Consider the following 20,223-nt stretch of genomic DNA (forward strand, 5'->3'; position numbering starts at 1 on the left):
CACCTACCCGTGGTTTTTTTTTCTTTCTTCTTTATACATACTACATCTCATTATCAACCAGTCTATTTTAGCAGCAGACACAGTACAGTACGGTAGTCCACGGCTGTAGCTACCTCTGTGTCGGCACTCGGCAGTCCGTCCATAATTGTATACCACCTACCCGTGGTTTTTTTTTCTTTCTTCTTTATACATACTACATCTCATTATCATCCAGTCTATATTAGCAGCAGACACAGTACAGTACGGTAGTCCACGGCTGTAGCTACCTCTGTGTCGGCACTCGGCAGTCCATCCATAATTGTATACCACCTACCCGTGGTTTTTTTTTCTTTCTTCTTTATACATACTACATCTCATTATCAACCAGTCTATATTAGCAGCAGACACAGTACAGTACGGTAGTCCACGGCTGTAGCTACCTCTGTGTCGGCACTCGGCAGTACGTCCATAATTGTATACCACCTACCCGTGTTTTTTTTTTCTTTCTTCTTTATACATACTACATCTCATTATCAACCAGTCTATATTAGCAGCAGACACAGTACAGTACGGTAGTCCACGGCTGTAGCTACCTCTGTGTCGGCACTCGGCAGTCCATCCATAATTGTATACCACCTACCCGTGGTTTTTTTTTCTTTCTTCTTTATACATACTACATCTCATTATCAACCAGTCTATATTAGCAGCAGACACAGTACAGTACGGTAGTCCACGGCTGTAGCTACCTCTGTGTCGGCACTCGGCAGTCCGTCCATAATTGTATACCACCTACCCGTGGTTTTTTTTTCTTTCTTCTTTATACATACTACATCTCATTATCAACCAGTCTATATTAGCAGCAGACACAGTACAGTACGGTAGTCCACGGCTGTAGCTACCTCTGTGTCGGCACTCGGCAGTCCATCCATAATTGTATACTAGTATCCATCCATCTCCATTGTTTACCTGAGGTGCCTTTTAGTTGTGCCTATTAAAATATGGAGAACAAAAATGTTGAGGTTCCAAAATTAGGGAAAGATCAAGATCCACTTCCACCTCGTGCTGAAGCTGCTGCCACTAGTCATGGCCGAGACGATGAAATGCCAGCAACGTCGTCTGCCAAGGCCGATGCCCAATGTCATAGTACAGAGCATGTCAAATCCAAAACACCAAATATCAGTAAAAAAAGGACTCCAAAACCTAAAATAAAATTGTCGGAGGAGAAGCGTAAACTTGCCAATATGCCATTTACCACACGGAGTGGCAAGGAACGGCTGAGGCCTTGGCCTATGTTCATGGCTAGTGGTTCAGCTTCACATGAGGATGGAAGCACTCAGCCTCTCGCTAGAAAACTGAAAAGACTCAAGCTGGCAAAAGCACCGCAAAGAACTGTGCGTTCTTCGAAATCCCAAATCCACAAGGAGAGTCCAATTGTGTCGGTTGCGATGCCTGACCTTCCCAACACTGGACGTGAAGAGCATGCGCCTTCCACCATTTGCACGCCCCCTGCAAGTGCTGGAAGGAGCACCCGCAGTCCAGTTCCTGATAGTCAGATTGAAGATGTCAGTGTTGAAGTACACCAGGATGAGGAGGATATGGGTGTTGCTGGCGCTGGGGAGGAAATTGACAAGGAGGATTCTGATGGTGAGGTGGTTTGTTTAAGTCAGGCACCCGGGCAGACACCTGTTGTCCGTGGGAGGAATATGGCCGTTGACATGCCTGGTGAAAATACCAAAAAAATCAGCTCTTCGGTGTGGAAGTATTTCACCAGAAATGCGGACAACATTTGTCAAGCCGTGTGTTCCCTTTGTCAAGCTGTAATAAGTAGGGGTAAGGACGTTAACCACCTCGGAACATCCTCCCTTATACGTCACCTGCAGCGCATTCATAATAAGTCAGTGACAAGTTCAAAAACTTTGGGCGACAGCGGAAGCAGTCCACTGACCAGTAAATCCCTTCCTCTTGTAACCAAGCTCACGCAAACCACCCCACCAACTCCCTGCAGTGCCACTCCTAGATGGGCCCGGTGTTTGTGTCGGCCACTAGGGTCGCTTATCTTACTCACACAGTCAGCTACCTCATTGCGCCTCTTTTTTTCTTTGCGTCATGTGCTGTTTGGGGAGGGTTTTTTGGAAGGGACATCCTGCGTGACACTGCAGTGCCACTCCTAGATGGGCCCGGTGTTTGTGTCGGCCACTAGGGTCGCTTATCTTACTCACACAGTCAGCTACCTCATTGCGCCTCTTTTTTTCTTTGCGTCATGTGCTGTTTGGGGAGGGTTTTTTGGAAGGGACATCCTGCGTGACACTGCAGTGCCACTCCTAGATGGGCCCGGTGTTTGTGTCGGCCACTAGGGTCGCTTATCTTACTCACACAGTCAGCTACCTCATTGCGCCTCTTTTTTTCTTTGCGTCATGTGCTGTTTGGGGAGGGTTTTTTGGAAGGGACATCCTGCGTGACACTGCAGTGCCACTCCTAGATGGGCCCGGTGTTTGTGTCGGCCACTAGGGTCGCTTATCTTACTCACACAGCTACCTCATTGCGCCTCTTTTTTTCTTTGCGTCATGTGCTGTTTGGGGAGGGTTTTTTGGAAGGGACATCCTGCGTGACACTGCAGTGCCACTCCTAGATGGGCCAGGTGTTTGTGTCGGCCACTAGGGTCGCTTATCTTACTCACACAGCGACCTCGGTGCAAATTTTAGGACTAAAAATAATATTGTGAGGTGTGAGGTATTCAGAATAGACTGAAAATGAGTGGAAATTATGGTTTTTGAGGTTAATAATACTTTGGGATCAAAATGACCCCCAAATTCTATGATTTAAGCTGTTTTTTAGGGTTTTTTGAAAAAAACACCCGAATCCAAAACACACCCGAATCCGACAAAAAAAATTCGGTGAGGTTTTGCCAAAACGCGGTCGAACCCAAAACACGGCCGCGGAACCGAACCCAAAACCAAAACACAAAACCCGAAAAATTTCCGGCGCTCATCTCTAGTATATAACTCGATAACTAGAGCTACCATCACATAATGCAGTTTAAGGGACAGATCAGAGCTGCTGCACATGCCCAGTGGCAGCATCTTCTTCTACCAAGTTTGCTGTGGGAATCCTCAATCAGTACACTGGACAAGAGAGTAGCTACCAGGAAGAAAAGACAGAAGCCTTACCATGAGGTGGGAGAATGTGTGCTTAAAAAGTGCAGGACTGGTTCTATTATGTTTGTGTATTTATTAATTTATTATGGTGTGTTTAATCTTTTTCCTGACCACTTATTTATATTATTTAAATGTGTGATACAGCCTATACTATAGACTATCTATAGTGTTAAATATTAATACTATATTCCATACAGTATACATTAATGTCCAGGGTTTTTACTAGGTTCTTCTACCGCTCCCCCAGACTCCCACAATTGCTCCACCGTTCCGCAGAGTGGGAGATTGTGTACTGCATTTGGAAACCCCCCTCTAGAAATCCTGCATTTGCCACTGTACCTGCACCCTCCCTGTAATTCTCCCTCAGTGTCCCTGACCTCAGCCTATATGTAACTCCTCCCTCTGTGTCTCTGGGTGGGGGAGGTGGGGGGCGCCAGTTCCATACTTTGCCAGGGGCGCTCAGACCCCTAGATACACCCCTGTCATCATCATCCTGCTATCGGATTCTCGTGGGATTTGGATTCCATATAAGGAGCCGAGCATCCCCGCCATTTTCACTCAGGCATTGGAGAGTGTACAGAGAGGACGTGTCTCCGTTCTCTCAGTGTCCTCAGTGTCCGTGGCTTGTGCTGAATCTGTCCAGTCACAGTGGTTGTTTCCAAGGGCGTAGCTACCGTGGGTGTGGGGAGTGCAGTTGCCACGGGGCCCCGACTACCTCTGGGGCCCGCCTTCCCCCTGCACCCAGTCACACCTGCTGTACAGGTCTTTCACGCTCCAGCCCTGGTATCCCAGGCTCCACCGCTAGCTGCAGCGCTGGCGCTCGCGATGAGGTGCACCCAGCTCCACCTTGCACCGTTCATCTAGCCGGCGGGCAGCGCTGCAGAAGTCCGCCCACATGCTCCGCCCTCTCCCACATCCCCACTCCCGGCCGCAGCGTCTCCTGTGGAGACGTCTCTCTAGTCTCCCAGCTCACTATGGGGGTAGTACCCTGTAGCCACGAGGGGCCGCGGTGTTTAACTGTGTGGAGGAGCATGGGGAGGATGCAGGACTCCAGCCTGAGACAGTCCACCCAGCCCAGTCTCCAACAGCATCGGTTCCCCCACGTTGAAGTGGGACAGCAGCAGCCAGCAGCAGTGACTCAATTAAGACACATCTATCTGTCACTGTCCCTAATATCAATCTCTGCCATGCTCTCTGTTCTGTTATGGCCCTGTCACCCCTGTCCTGGTCCCGTCTCCCCTCTCCTGGCCCCGTCACGCCTCTCCTGGCCCTGTCACCCCTATCCTGGCCCCATCACCCCTGTCCTGGTCACGTCACCTTTGTCCTGACCCCGTAACCCCTGTCCTGGTCACGTCACCCCTGTCCTGGCCCTGTCACCCCTGTTCTGGGCACATCACCCCTTTCCTGGGCACGTCACCCCTGTTCTGGGCACATCACCCCTTTCCTGGGCATGTCACCCCTGTCCTAAGCACGTCAACCCTGTCCTGGCCCCGTCACCCCTGTCCTGGCCCCCTCACCCCTGTCCTGGCCCCATCACCCCTGTCCTGGCCCTGTAGCCCCTGTCCTGGCCCCGTCACCCCTGTCCTGGGCATTTCACACCTGTCCTGGCTTCAGGACAACTCTGTGAATGTCCTTGAGTGGCCCAGCCAGAGCCCAGACTTGAATCTGATTGAACACCGACGTTTCCCATCCAACCTGATAGAGCTTGAGAGGTGCTGCAAAGAGGAATGGGCGAAACTGCCCAAAGATAGGTGTGCCAAGCTTGTGGCATCATATTCAAAAAGACTTGAGGCTGTAATTGCTGCCAAAGGTGCATCAACAAAGTATTGAGCAAAGGCTGTGAATACTTATGTACATTGAGTTCTTAGTTTTTTATTTTTAATAAATTTGCAAAAATCACAAAAACCTTTTTTCACATTGTCATTATGGGGTATTGTGTGTAGAATTTTGAGGGGAAAATTAATTAATTCCATTTTGGAATAAGGCTGTAACATAACAAAATGTGGAAAAGTGAAAAACTGTGAATACTTTCCGGATGCACTGTAAGTGAGCCGATTTTAATCATCACCTCCCAGCACACACTGATATGTTGTATTATTGTTTCAGGAGAGGGGACTGTACAGTGATATATGAGGAGGGTATAGTACAGCTCTTGGCACACGCTGATATATGGTATTATTATCATATAGGGGAAAGGGGATTATACAGTGAAATATGAGGGGAATAACACAGCTCCCGGCACACACTGATATGCGGTATTATTATACTAAGGAGAAGGGACTGTACAGTAATGTATGAGGAGAGTATAATATACACCCTGGCACACACTTATATGTTGTATTATTATATAGGGGAAAGGGGACTGTACAGTGATATATAATGAGGGTATAAAACAGGTCACTGTGTACATAGTGGGGATATTTTCATTAAAAATAAAAATATCCTTCGGAATACAATATTCTTACCATTGGGTGGGGGCCCTTTCAAAAGTTTGCTATGGGGCCCATAGAATTCTAGCTAGCTGCTGTGTTGTGCTGCATCAGTTCAGTGGTGCTGTGTTGTGCTGCATCAGTTCAGTGGTGGTGTGTTGTGCTGCATCAGTCACAGTGGTGGTGTCCTCTGTTGCCACATGTCCAGTGCTGCTGTATAATAAGTCCCTTACAGTGTTGCTGTGTTGTCCTGCATCAGACCAGTGGTAGTGTCCTGGGCATTAGTCGGTCCAGTGACCATTCACAGTGGTGGTGTCCTCTGTTGCCACATGTCCAGTGCTGCTGTATAATAAGTCCCTTACAGTGTTGCTGTGTTGTCCTGCATCAGACCAGTGGTAGTGTCCTGGGCATTAGTCGGTCCAGTGACCATTCACAGTGGTGGTGTCCTCTGCTGCCATATGTCCACTGCTGCTGTATAATAATAATAATAATAATAATATCAACAACAACAACAACAACAACACCAAGTCCCTTACAGTGTTGCTGTGTTGTGCTGCATCAGACCAGTGGTAGTGTCCTGGCCATCAGCCATTCCTGTGCTGCACATTGTGTTATATAACTCCAAAAAAATAATGGAGAACAAAAATGTGGAGGATAAAATAGGGAAAGATCAAGAACCACTTCCTCCTAGTGCTGAAGCTGCTGCCACTAGCCATGACATAGACAATGAAATGCCATCAACGTCGTCTGCCAAGGCCGTTGCCCAATGTGATAGTAGAGGGCATGTAAAATCCAAAAAGCCAAAATTCAGTAAAAAGACCCAAAAAAAGAAATTTAAATGGTGTGAGGAGAAACGTAAACTTGCCAATATGCCATTTACGACACGGAGTGGCAAGGAACGGCTGAGGCCCTGGACTATGTTCATGACTAGTGGTTCAGCTTCACATGACGATGGAAGCCCTCATAATTGAGGCCTTGACACTTATGTTGATGTTAGACATGCATCCGGTATCCGCCATTAGTGCATTGGGATTTAGACAATTGATAGAGGTATTGTGTCCCAGGTACCAAATCCCATCTAGATTCCACTTCACTAGGCAGGCGATACCAAGATTTTGCCATTTAATTCCAGTGATTTGGACGTATAATTCCAGTGATTTTGCCATTTAATTCTAGTGATTTTGCCATTTAATTCCAGTGATTTGGACGTATAATTCCAGTGATTTGAACGTATAATTCCAGTGGGAATTGTTTGTGTCGCTTGGCTTAGTCATACAGCTACCTCATTGCACCTCTTCGACATCTTTGCATGAGGTGCTGTTTGGGGCCTAGTTTTTGAAAAGCGACATCCTGTCTGACACTGCCGTATGAGTCCAGGGGTACTGCTGTATTAGTCCTGGGGTACTGCTGTATTAGTCCTGGGGTACTGCCGTATAAGTCCACCAATTGCATAATTTAATAAAAATGACAGGGGCATGCTGGAGATGCTGTCAGTGGAAGTGGACCGAACAATTGCAGCCCACTCTCGACATTCAGCCACTGCATGACACTACTAGATGGGCCAGGTGGTTGTGTCGCTTAGCTTAGTCATACAGCAACCTCGGTGCACCTTTTTTTCTCCTTTGCATCATGTGTGTTTGGGGACTATTTTTTTAAAGTGCCATCCTGTCTGACACTTCCGTATATGTCCAGTGGTACTGCCATTTAATTCCAGTGATTTAGACATATAATTCCAGTGATTTGGCCGTATAATTCCAGTGATTTTGCCATTTAATTCCAGTGATTTGGACGTATAATTCCAGTGATTTTACCATTTAATTACAGTAATCCTGCCGTATACTTACAGTGGTACTGGCGTATAATTACAGTGATCCTGCCGTATAAATCCAGTGATCCTGCCATATAAGTCCAGTGATCCTGCCATATAATTACATTGGTACTGGCATATAAGTCCAGTCCAGTGATACTGCCGTATATATATATATACACCCTGTTGCAAAGCCGATTACTGAGGCCATAACAACTATGCTGGTGTTAGACGTGCGTCTGGAATCCACCATGAGTGCAGTGGGACTGCACTGCCAACCCTAGATGGGCCAGGTGTTTGTGCCGCATACTTGTGTCGCTTAGCTTAGTCATACAGCTACCTCACTGCTTTCTTTTACTTCGTGGCATGATGTGCTGTTTGGGGACTATTTTTTAAAGTGCCCATCCTGTCTGACACTTCCGTATATGTCCAGTGGTACTGCCATTTAATTCCAGTGATTTGGACGTATAATTACAGTGATTTTGCAGTATAATTACAGTGATTTTGCCATTTCATTCAGGTGATTTTGCCATTTAATTCCAGTGATTTGGCCGTATAATTCCAGTGATTTGGCCGTATAACTCCAGTGATTTTGACGTATAATTCCAGTGATTTGGACATAAAATTCCAGTGATTTGGACGTATAATTCCAGTGATTTGGACGTATAATTCCAGTGATTTGGACGTATAATTCCAGTGATTTTGCCATTTAATTCCAGTGATTTTGGTATTTAATTCCAGTGATTTGAACATATAATTCCAGTGATTTGGACGTATAATTCCAGTGGGAATTGTTTGTGTCACTTGGCTTAGTTATACAGATACCTTATTGCACCTCTTGTACATCTTTGCATGAGGTGCTGTTTGGGGCCTAGTTTTTGAAAAGTGCCATCCTATCTGACACTGCAGTGCCACTCCTAGATAGGCCAGGTGTTTGTGCCGCACACTTGTGTCGCTTGGCTTAGTCATACAGTAGCCTCGGTGCACCTCTTTTTCTTCTTTGCATCATGTGCTGTTTGGGGACTAGTTTTTGAATAGTGCTATCTTGTCTGCAACTGCAGTGCCACCTCTAGATGGGGCAGGTGTTAGTGCCGCACACTTGTGTCGCTTAGCTTGGTCATACAGCCACCTCGGTGCAACTTTTAGGCCTAAAAACAATATTGTGAGGTGTTCAGAATAGACTGGAAATAAGTGGAAATTAATGTTATTGAGGTTAATAATACCATAGGAGCAAAATTACCCCCAAATTCTGTGATTTTAGCTGTTTTTATGTTTTTTTTTTAAAAATCATCCATATCCAAAACCAAAACCAAAACACGAAAGGGTGGTTTTGGCAAAACCAAGCCAAAACCAAAACATGAAAGTGGAATTAGAACCAAAACACAAAACTCGAAAAGTGCCAGCCGCACATCTCTAGTCCAGGGGCATACCTAGATATATTGCAGGACCAAAGGAAAAAGTTTGAAAGGACCCCTACGTACCACCCAATTGGCAAATTTTTTTATATAATACATGTAACTTTGACAGGGAAGGTGGGACCCTCTTAGTTCTGGGCCCCATAACGGGTGCACTGCCTGCACCTCTGGTAGCTACGCCCTTGCTGATACCATAAAACGTGAATAGAAGAAATTACTCATATTTTAAACAGGGCAATCATTACTATTGTTTTGAAAGGCAGTAATGAGCATTAGTATTTTGAGAGTAGCTGTCAGGAAGAAGGGGCATGAGGTGGAATAATGTGTGCTTAGAAAGTGCTGTTCTGTCTCTACTGGTTCACTTTTATTACGTTTGTGTTTTCATGATGGTCTGTTTAACCTTTTACTGACCACTTATTGAATTTAGATTAGTTAAATATGTTTGATATAGTCTCTCCTGATATAGTCATCTATAGTGTTAATTAATAATACTGCATTCCACACACTATCAAGTTTTTTAAAAAGTCTAATGTGCACATATATGTTCCAGAGTCAGTAATGTTTCTTCTACTGCTCCTTCAGACTGTAGATTGCATTTGGAAACCCCACTCTATAAATCCTGCATTTGCCCCTGGATTGGTGCAGGGATGTGCCGCACTGAGGGTCTTTAGGCAGGTGTGTTGTGTATAGAGAAATCACCTATACTACAGATTGGTTAGATTTGGTAGTTAATTCTGTGAAGGAGATGAGGATAGCACACTGGGCCATACTTGCCTACTCTCCCGGAATGGCCGGGAGGCTCCCGAAAATCGGGTGACCCTCCCGGCCCCCCGGAAGAGCAGGCAAGTCTCCCGATTCGCGGGGTCCCCCTGCCCGTCCGCCCACTTAGTGTGTAAAGTGGGCGGTCCGGGCAGTTGATGACGCGATTCTTGCTGAATCGCGTCATCATAGCCACGCCCCCTGCAGTGTAATGCCGGTGATCGCGGCATTACAGTGCGGGGGCGTGGCTTAAAGGCTGTGTCATCGTGACTCCGCCCCATCCCGCCTCCGGACCACCCCTTCATCCACGTCACAGCCTCCCCTGCCCGCCCTCTGAGACGACCTGGCTGCTCTCTCCCGCAGAGAAGAATGTAGGTAAGTATGCACTGGGCTAGATGCATCGTCGCTTGGAGAGTGATAAAATGGAGAGAGAAAAAGTACCAGCCAATCAGCAATCAGCTCCTAACTGACATGTTGCAGGCTGTGTTTGAAAAATGACAGTTGGGAGCGGATTGGCTGGTACTTTTCCGCTCTCCATTTTATCACTCTCCAAGCGATGATGCACCTCGCACACTACTCCTGGCCTTGAAAAAGATCCCAGAAACGCGTTGGTATTTGTGTGGACTATCCGGTAGATGGTGAAGGATTCTGGAGCCATTGCCTGACTGGGAGCCATGCCGTGGTTGTGACCCGGGACACCCGCAGGTATTTCTTTAAACATCTATACAGAGAGCTAATTTACATTGGTTTCCATGCAGTCGGTAATTGCACTGTATTCACACCATCTTGTGGAATGCTTATCTTTATGTGTGTGTTTTTTATACCTTTATAATTTAAAAAAAAACCCTGCACTTTTAGATTAAAATGTACTTCACTATGGACCTTATTCAGATGAGATCGCATACTGACGATTTTCGGACCAGTGCGCATGTGCAGCACTTGTGCTGCGCGTGCATGACCCAGGAGATACGTTCGCATCTCAGTGATGCGAATGCCTCTGCAGCGTTCGCAGTCGGGGGTGGTGAAGCGGCATTGCAGCGGTGGTTCAGCATAAACAGGGGCGGGTCTGGGCCATTTTCGGGGTGGCCGTGTGACACCACACATAGCTGCTACAACGGGAAACATGGATGCTCTGCATCCCTAATTCAGCGGTGCGACTGCAATTGAATTGCGAACGCATCACTGGTGGCCATTTGCATGCTGGCCGGCCTTGACCTGTACCAATTTAGCAAAACTGCAATTAAAGCTGAATAATGTCCAAAATACATTTTTGCCTCTCACCTATTTTATGCATCTGACTATAACGTCTTGTGGGAGATTGTGAAGAAGTAGAAATTAACAGGCTACATATGTTCTGACAAACCCACAATTGCACTGTGGTTGGAGAAGAGGAGGAGGTGTCCTTATACAATAAGGGAGGTATCATTCTATTATATATTGACTGATTTCAATAATAAGTACCAATAAAAAGGACATAACATTTTTTGGTTGTTTAGTTAAGCAGTCAGGTTCTCCTTATGTGTGTCCTCTTTACAGGCAGCTTTGGCAGTGTGCGCATTTAATGGTTCCTACCTATTGATATTTTTTTGCATATTATACTGTATTATGTAAGGTGGCAGTGTGTGATGGGGAGGCCTGGAGCTGCAGCTCTATCCGCCCCGTTATTAATCCGCCCTGGGCACAGGTACTGCAGCTATGTGACTGATCAGCAAAAACTAGATTTGATTTTGCAGGAGAAGATGCATCAATTATAGGAAAGCATCTTGCGGTGCACCCTGTACCTATTCCTACCAGGGGATCTGGTTAGCATACCGGCACTGTGGATGCCGGCTGTCAGAATACTGATGCTGGAATCCTGACACTGGTCACAAGACCGACACTGATGGTGACAGAATCCTGACTGCCGGCATCCCAATCGTAACAATGACAGTGAGGGACAAGGTTAGGCTGTGGAGGGGGGGTGGGGGACTTAGGTTTAGACAGCAGAGGTTAGGGTTAGGCACGAAAATGAAGGGCTAGAGTTAGGCATTAAGGGGACGGGGTTAGGCAGTGGAGAGGGAGGGTTAGGTACTAAGCCGGGAGAGTTAGGGCTAGGCTGCAGGGAGGGATGGTTGGGGGGGGGGGGGGAGAGGGGGAGGCTTGGAATACTTACCAGTTGTTGGTATTCTGACCACTGCCATCCCAAGCACCGGGATTCCAATAACATCCCCCTACCAGGCCCAGAACAGGGCTCTATGCCTTCTTATACTGACCACGCCCCCTAAACCTTTGCTGTCATGACATCCCACCTAGGGAGAGTGGCCTCGAGCTCTAGGCAGAGCATCCTAAAGGTGTGTACACACGGTGAGATTCGGACTTATCCGATTCTCACTGTGCGACGGGGGGCCGGGTCGGCACTAGAGATGAGCGGGTTCGGTTTCTCTGAATCCGAACCCGCCCGAACTTCATGTTTTTTTACACGGGTCCGAGCGACTCGGATCTTCCCGCCTTGCTCGGTTAACCCGAGCGCGCCCGAACGTCATCATCACGCTGTCGGATTCTCGCGAGGCTCGGATTCTATCGCGAGACTCGGATTCTATATAAGGAGCCGCGCGTCGCGGCCATTTTCACACGTGCATTGAGATTGATAGGGAGAGGACGTGGCTGGCGTCCTCTCCGTTTAGAAATTAAAATAGATAGGAGAGTGAGAGTGAGACACTTCATTTACTTACTGGAGCTTTGGAGGAGTTATACTAGTGACTGATGACCACTGACCAGTGACCTGACCACCAGTGCAGTTTTATAATTTATTATTATTTAATAATCCGTTCTGTTCTTGTTCTCTGCCTGAAAAAAACGATACACAGTGACTCAGTCACACTCACATACCATATCTGTGCTCAGCCCAGTGTGCTGCATCATCTATGTATAATATCTGACTGTGCTCACACAGCTTAATTGTGGGGGAGACTGGGGAGCAGTTATAGGTTATAGCAGGAGCCAGGAGTACATATTAAACAGTGCACACTTTTGCTGCCAGAGTGCCACTGCCAGTGTGACTGACCACTGACCACTGTGACCAGTGACCTGACCACACTGACCACCAGTATAGTATATTGTGATTGAATGTCTGCCTGAAAAAGTACACTCGTCGTGTGACTTGTGTGGTGTTTTTTTATTCTATAAAAATTAAAAAACTCATTCTGCTGACAGACAGTGTCCAGCAGGTCCGTCATTATATAATATATACCTGTCCGGCTGCAGTAGTGATATATATATATTTTTTATATCATTATTTATCATCCAGTCTATACTAGCAGCAGACACAGTACGGTAGTTCACGGCTGTAGCTACCTCTGTGTCGGCACTCGGCAGTCCATCCATAATTGTATACCACCTACCCGTGGTTTTTTTTTTCTTTCTTCTTTATACATACTACATCTCATTATCATCCAGTCTATATTAGCAGCAGACACAGTACAGTACGGTAGTCCACGGCTGTAGCTACCTCTGTGTCGGCACTCGGCAGTCCATCCATAATTGTATACCACCTACCCGTGGTTTTTTTTTTTCTTTCTTCTTTATACATACTACATCTCATTATCATCCAGTCTATATTAGCAGCAGACACAGTACAGTACGGTAGTCCACGGCTGTAGCTACCTCTGTGTCGGCACTCGGCAGTCCATCCATAATTGTATACCACCTACCCGTGGTTTTTTTTTTCTTTCTTCTTTATACATACTACATCTCATTATCATCAAGTCTATATTAGCAGCAGACACAGTACAGTACGGTAGTCCACGGCTGTAGCTACCTCTGTGTCGGCACTCGGCAGTCCATCCATAATTGTATACCACCTACCCGTGGTTTTTATTTTTCTTTCTTCTTTATACATACTACATCTCATTATCATCCAGTCTATATTAGCAGCAGACACAGTACAGTACGGTAGTCCACGGCTGTAGCTACCTCTGTGTCGGCACTCGGCAGTCCATCCATAATTGTATACCACCTACCCGTGGTTTTTTTTTTCTTTCTTCTTTATACATACTACATCTCATTATCAACCAGTCTATATTAGCAGCAGACACAGTACGGTAGTTCACGGCTGTAGCTACCTCTGTGTCGGCACTCGGCAGTCCATCCATAATTGTATACCACCTACCCGTGTTTTTTTTTCTTTCTTCTTTATACATACTACATCTCATTATCATCCAGTCTATATTAGCAGCAGACACAGTACAGTACGGTAGTCCACGGCTGTAGCTATCTCTGTGTCGGCACTCGGCAGTCCATCCATAATTGTATACCACCTACCCGTGGTTTTTTTTTCTTTCTTCTTTATACATACTACATCTCATTATCAACCAGTCTATATTAGCAGCAGACACAGTACAGTACGGTAGTCCACGGCTGTAGCTACCTCTGTGTCGGCACTCGGCAGTCCATCCATAATTGTATACCACCTACCCGTGGTTTTTTTTTTCTTTCTTCTTTATACATACTACATCTCATTATCAACCAGTCTATATTAGCAGCAGACACAGTACGGTAGTTCACGGCTGTAGCTACCTCTGTGTCGGCACTCGGCAGTCCATCCATAATTGTATACCACCTACCCGTGGTTTTTTTTTTCTTTCTTCTTTATACATACTACATCTCATTATCAACCAGTCTATATTAGCAGCAGACACAGTACGGTAGTTCACGGCTGTAGCTACCTCTGTGTCGGCACTCGGCAGTCCATCCATAATTGTATACCACCTACCCGTGGTTTTTATTTTTCTTTCTTCTTTATACATACTACATCTCATTATCATCCAGTCTATATTAGCAGCAGACACAGTACAGTACGGTAGTCCACGGCTGTAGCTACCTCTGTGTCGGCACTCGGCAGTCCATCCATAATTGTATACCACCTACCCGTGGTTTTTTTTTTCTTTCTTCTTTATACATACTACATCTCATTATCAACCAGTCTATATTAGCAGCAGACACAGTACGGTAGTTCACGGCTGTAGCTACCTCTGTGTCGGCACTCGGCAGTCCATCCATAATTGTATACCACCTACCCGTGGTTTTTTTTTCTTTCTTCTTTATACATACTACATCTCATTATCATCCAGTCTATATTAGCAGCAGACACAGTACAGTACGGTAGTCCACGGCTGTAGCTACCTCTGTGTCGGCACTCGGCAGTCCATCCATAATTGTATACCACCTACCCGTGGTTTTTTTTTTCTTTCTTCTTTATACATACTACATCTCATTATCATCCAGTCTATATTAGCAGCAGACACAGTACAGTACGGTAGTCCACGGCTGTAGCTACCTCTGTGTCGGCACTCGGCAGTCCATCCATAATTGTATACCACCTACCCGTGGTTTTTTTTTTATTTCTTCTTTATACATACTACATCTCATTATCAACCAGTCTATATTAGCAGCAGACACAGTACAGTACGGTAGTCCACGGCTGTAGCTACCTCTGTGTCGGCACTCGGCAGTCCATCCATAATTGTATACTAGTATCCATCCATCTCCATTGTTTACCTGAGGTGCCTTTTAGTTGTGCCTATTAAAATATGGAGAACAAAAATGTTGAGGTTCCAAAATTAGGGAAAGATCAAGATCCACTTCCACCTCGTGCTGAAGCTGCTGCCACTAGTCATGGCCGAGACGATGAAATGCCAGCAACGTCGTCTGCCAAGGCCGATGCCCAATGTCATAGTACAGAGCATGTCAAATCCAAAACACCAAATATCAGTAAAAAAAGGACTCCAAAACCTAAAAGAAAATTGTCGGAGGAGAAGCGTAAACTTGCCAATATGCCATTTACCACACGGAGTGGCAAGGAACGGCTGAGGCCCTGGCCTATGTTCATGGCTAGTGGTTCAGCTTCACATGAGGATGGAAGCACTCAGCCTCTCGCTAGAAAACTGAAAAGACTCAAGCTGGCAAAAGCACCGCAAAGAACTGTGCGTTCTTCGAAATCCCAAATCCACAAGGAGAGTCCAATTGTGTCGGTTGCGATGCCTGATCTTCCCAACACTGGACGTGAAGAGCATGCGCCTTCCACCATTTGCACGCCCCCTGCAAGTGCAGGAAGGAGCACCCGCAGTCCAGTTCCTGATAGTCAGATTGAAGATGTCAGTGTTGAAGTACACCAGGATGAGGAGGATATGGGTGTTGCTGGCGCTGGGGAGGAAATTGACCAGGAGGATTCTGATGGTGAGGTGGTTTGTTTAAGTCAGGCACCCGGGGAGACACCTGTTGTCCGTGGGAGGAATATGGCCACTGACATGCCTGGTGAAAATACCAAAAAAATCAGCTCTTCGGTGTGGAAGTATTTCAACAGAAATGCGGACAACAGGTGTCAAGCCGTGTGTTGCCTTTGTCAAGCTGTAATAAGTAGGGGTAAGGACGTTAACCACCTCGGAACATCCTCCCTTATACGTCACCTGCAGCGCATTCATAATAAGTCAGTGACAAGTTCAAAAACTTTGGGCGACAGCGGAAGCAGTCCACTGACCAGTAAATCCCTTCCTCTTGTAACCAAGCTCACGCAAACCACCCCACCAACTCCCTCAGTGTCAATTTCCTCCTTCCCCAGGAATGCCAATAGTCCTGCAGGCCATGTCACTGGCAATTCTGACGAGTCCTCTCCTGCCTGGGATTCCTCCGATGCATCCTTGCGTGTAACGCCTACTGCTGCTGGCGCTGCTGTTGTTGCTGCTGGGAGTCGATGGTCATCCCAGAGGGGAAGTTGTAAGCCCACTTGTACTACTTCCAGTAAGCAATTGACTGTTCAACAGTCCTTTGCGAGGAAGATGAAATATCACAGCAGTCATCCTACTGCAAAGCGGATAACTGAGGCCTTGGCATCCTGGGTGGTGAGAAACGTGGTTCCGGTATCCATCATTACTGCAGAGCCAACTAGAGACTTGTTGGAGGTACTGTGTCCCCGGTACCAAATACCATCTAGGTTCCATTTCTCTAGGCAGGCGATACCGAAAATGTACACAGACCTCAGAAAAAGAGTCACCAGTGTCCTAAAAAATGCAGCTGTACCCAATGTCCACTTAACCACGGACATGTGGACAAGTGGAGCAGGGCAGGGTCAGGACTATATGACTGTAACAGCCCACTGGGTAGATGTATGGACTCCCGCCGCAAGAACAGCAGCGGCGGCACCAGTAGCAGCATCTCGCAACCGCCAACTCTTTCCTAGGCAGGCTACGCTTTGTATCACCGGTTTCCAGAATACGCACACAGCTGAAAACCTCTTACGGCAACTGAGGAAGATCATCGCGGAATGGCTTACCCCAATTGGACTCTCCTGTGGATTTGTGGCATCGGACAACGCCAGCAATATTGTGTGTGCATTAAATATGGGCAAATTCCAGCACGTCCCATGTTTTGCACATACCTTGAATTTGGTGGTGCAGAATTTTTTTAAAAACGACAGGGGCGTGCAAGAGATGCTGTCGGTGGCCAGAAGAATTGCGGGACACTTTCGGCGTACAGGCACCACGTACAGAAGACTGGAGCACCACCAAAAACTACTGAACCTGCCCTGCCATCATCTGAAGCAAGAAGTGGTAACGAGGTGGAATTCAACCCTCTATATGCTTCAGAGGTTGGAGGAGCAGCAAAAGGCCATTCAAGCCTATACAATTGAGCACGATATAGGAGGTGGAATGCACCTGTCTCAAGCGCAGTGGAGAATGATTTCAACGTTGTGCAAGGTTCTGATGCCCTTTGAACTTGCCACACGTGAAGTCAGTTCAGACACTGCCAGCCTGAGTCAGGTCATTCCCCTCATCAGGCTTTTGCAGAAGAAGCTGGAGACATTGAAGGAGGAGCTAACACGGAGCGATTCCGCTAGGCATGTGGGACTTGTGGATGGAGCCCTTAATTCGCTTAACAAGGATTCACGGGTGGTCAATCTGTTGAAATCAGAGCACTACATTTTGGCCACCGTGCTCGATCCTAGATTTAAAGCCTACCTTGGATCTCTCTTTCCGGCAGACACAAGTCTGCTGGGGTTGAAAGACCTGCTGGTGAGAAAATTGTCAAGTCAAGCGGAACGCGACCTGTCAACATCTCCTCCTTCACATTCTCCTGCAACTGGGGGTGCGAGGAAAAGGCTCAGAATTCCGAGCCCACCCGCTGGCGGTGATGCAGGGCAGTCTGGAGCGACTGCTGATGCTGACATCTGGTCCGGACTGAAGGACCTGACAACGATTACGGACATGTCGTCTACTGTCACTGCATATGATTCTCTCAACATTGAAAGAATGGTGGAGGATTATATGAGTGACCGCATCCAAGTAGGCACGTCACACAGTCCGTACTTATACTGGCAGGAAAAAGAGGCAATTTGGAGGCCCTTGCACAAACTGGCTTTATTCTACCTAAGTTGCCCTCCCACAAGTGTGTACTCCGAAAGAGTGTTTAGTGCCGCCGCTCACCTTGTCAGCAATCGGCGTACGAGGTTACATCCAGAAAATGTGGAGAAGATGATGTTCATTAAAATGAATTATAATCAATTCCTCCGCGGAGACATTGACCAGCAGCAATTGCCTCCACAAAGTACACAGGGAGCTGAGATGGTGGATTCCAGTGGGGACGAATTGATAATCTGTGAGGAGGGGGATGTACACGGTGATATATCGGAGGATGATGATGAGGTGGACATCTTGCCTCTGTAGAGCCAGTTTGTGCAAGGAGAGATTAATTGCTTCTTTTTTGGTGGGGGTCCAAACCAACCCGTCATATCAGTCACAGTCGTGTGGCAGACCCTGTCACTGAAATGATGGGTTGGTTAAAGTGTGCATGTCCTGTTTATACAACATAAGGGTGGGTGGGAGGGCCCAAGGACAATTCCATCTTGCACCTCTTTTTTCTTTAATTTTTCTTTGCGTCATGTGCTGTTTGGGGAGGGTTTTTTGGAAGGGCCATCCTGCGTGACACTGCAGTGCCACTCCTAGATGGGCCCGGTGTTTGTGTCGGCCACTAGGGTCGCTTATCTTACTCACACAGCTACCTCATTGCGACTCTTTTTTTCTTTGCGTCATGTGCTGTTTGGGGAGGGTTTTTTGGAAGGGCCATCCTGCGTGACACTGCAGTGCCACTCCTAGATGGGCCCGGTGTTTGTGTCGGCCACTAGGGTCGCTTATCTTACTCACACAGCTACCTCATTGCGACTCTTTTTTTCTTTGCGTCATGTGCTGTTTGGGGAGGGTTTTTTGGAAGGGACATCCTGCGTGACACTGCAGTGCCACTCCTAGATGGGCCAGGTGTTTGTGTCGGCCACTAGGGTCGCTTAGTTTAGTCATCCAGCGACCTCGGTGCAAATTTTAGGACTAAAAATAATATTGTGAGGTGTGAGGTATTCAGAATAGACTGAAAATGAGTGGAAATGATGGTTTTTGAGGTTAATAATACTTTGGGATCAAAATGACCCCCAAATTCTATGATTTAAGCTGTTTTTTAGGTTTTTTGGAAAAAAACACCCGAATCCAAAACACACCCGAATCCGACAAAAAAAATTCGGTTAGGTTTTGCCAAAACGCGGTCGAACCCAAAACACGGCCGCGGAACCGAACCCAAAACCAAAACCCGAAAAATTTCCGGCGCTCATCTCTAGTCGGCACTTAGCCAGTATCGCAAGCACATAATGAGTGTGCTTGCGATCCTGGTTCTGTGCGATTTTGGCTAAGTGTCAATCCTGACTATCTCTTCTATAGAGATAGTCAGGATTGACTTGCCTGCACAGCCTATTTTTTCGGCCGATGCCGAACGCGCGGGGCCGCGCATCGGCAACGGATCGGGATCGCAAGGTGACTGTCACCTTGCGATCTGCACTATCTTTTCTTCCGATTCTGACTATATAGTCAGAATCGGAAGAAAAGATCTTACCGTGTGTACACACCCTAAGAATGCTCCGGGCAGCTCCAAAGGCTGCAAGGTGCCTGCCCAGAGTGTTCCTTGGATGTTCCAGGCAGCTTAACAGCAGTGCTAGAATGCACCCTGCAAGCCACAGGCAGGTGCCATAGGGTATTGATGGTGCCATTCACAGGGCCATCCACCCTGTGCAATGGCACCATAGTTATGAACTTGATTCTTACATTTAGGGTAAAATGTACTTAGACTTGGAGAGAGATAAAGTACCATCCAATCAGGCCATAACTACCATGTTACAGGCTGTGTTTGAAAAAAAGACAGGAGCTCATTGGTTTGATACCTGTACTCAGAGTCATCATCAGTGCAGACTTGTAGCAGCCAGCAAATGTAATGCCTGAAAACGGGCGTATTTACGCTTACGTCCAATGCGGCATAGACCGCAATTGTATTTGTATTCGTAATGTAATGTAAACCTTATATTCCAAATATTTAGCAATAAACAGAAAAAGCATCTGCAAAATTTACAGGAAAACCCATTAAGCTCTTTACCCTAAGTTCACTGTATTCATTGTCATTTTATACTTCTCACGGCCTATAAGGGAGAGCCATAACTGGTGCCAGGGGCTTCCCGTGGCCTCACACTCTAGTGCTAAGTGTGCCGAAACTGGTGCCAGTGGTGACCCGTGGCTTCACAATCTAGTGCCCATTGTTGAAACTGATGCCAGGGGTAGCCCGTGGCCTTACACTATAGTGCCCAGTGTGCCGAAACTGTTGCCAGGGGCTCCCCG

General features: G+C 46.8%; 1 long non-coding RNA gene across 2 annotated transcripts in view; it reads left to right on the forward strand.

The window, feature by feature from the left end:
• The first annotated feature begins 10,056 nt into the window (after window positions 1–10,056).
• The window catches only part of LOC135050618 (uncharacterized), a 43,883-nt gene continuing 33,716 nt past the window's right edge, over window positions 10,057–20,223 (forward strand). For both annotated transcript variants that reach the window (XR_010241698.1, XR_010241697.1), the window contains exon 1: window positions 10,057–10,249. This is a non-coding gene — a long non-coding RNA (uncharacterized LOC135050618). The remainder of the gene's footprint in view (window positions 10,250–20,223) is intronic.

This window comes from Pseudophryne corroboree, chromosome 2, assembly GCF_028390025.1.
Source record: "Pseudophryne corroboree isolate aPseCor3 chromosome 2, aPseCor3.hap2, whole genome shotgun sequence".
NCBI classification, from domain to species: Eukaryota; Metazoa; Chordata; class Amphibia; order Anura; family Myobatrachidae; genus Pseudophryne; species Pseudophryne corroboree.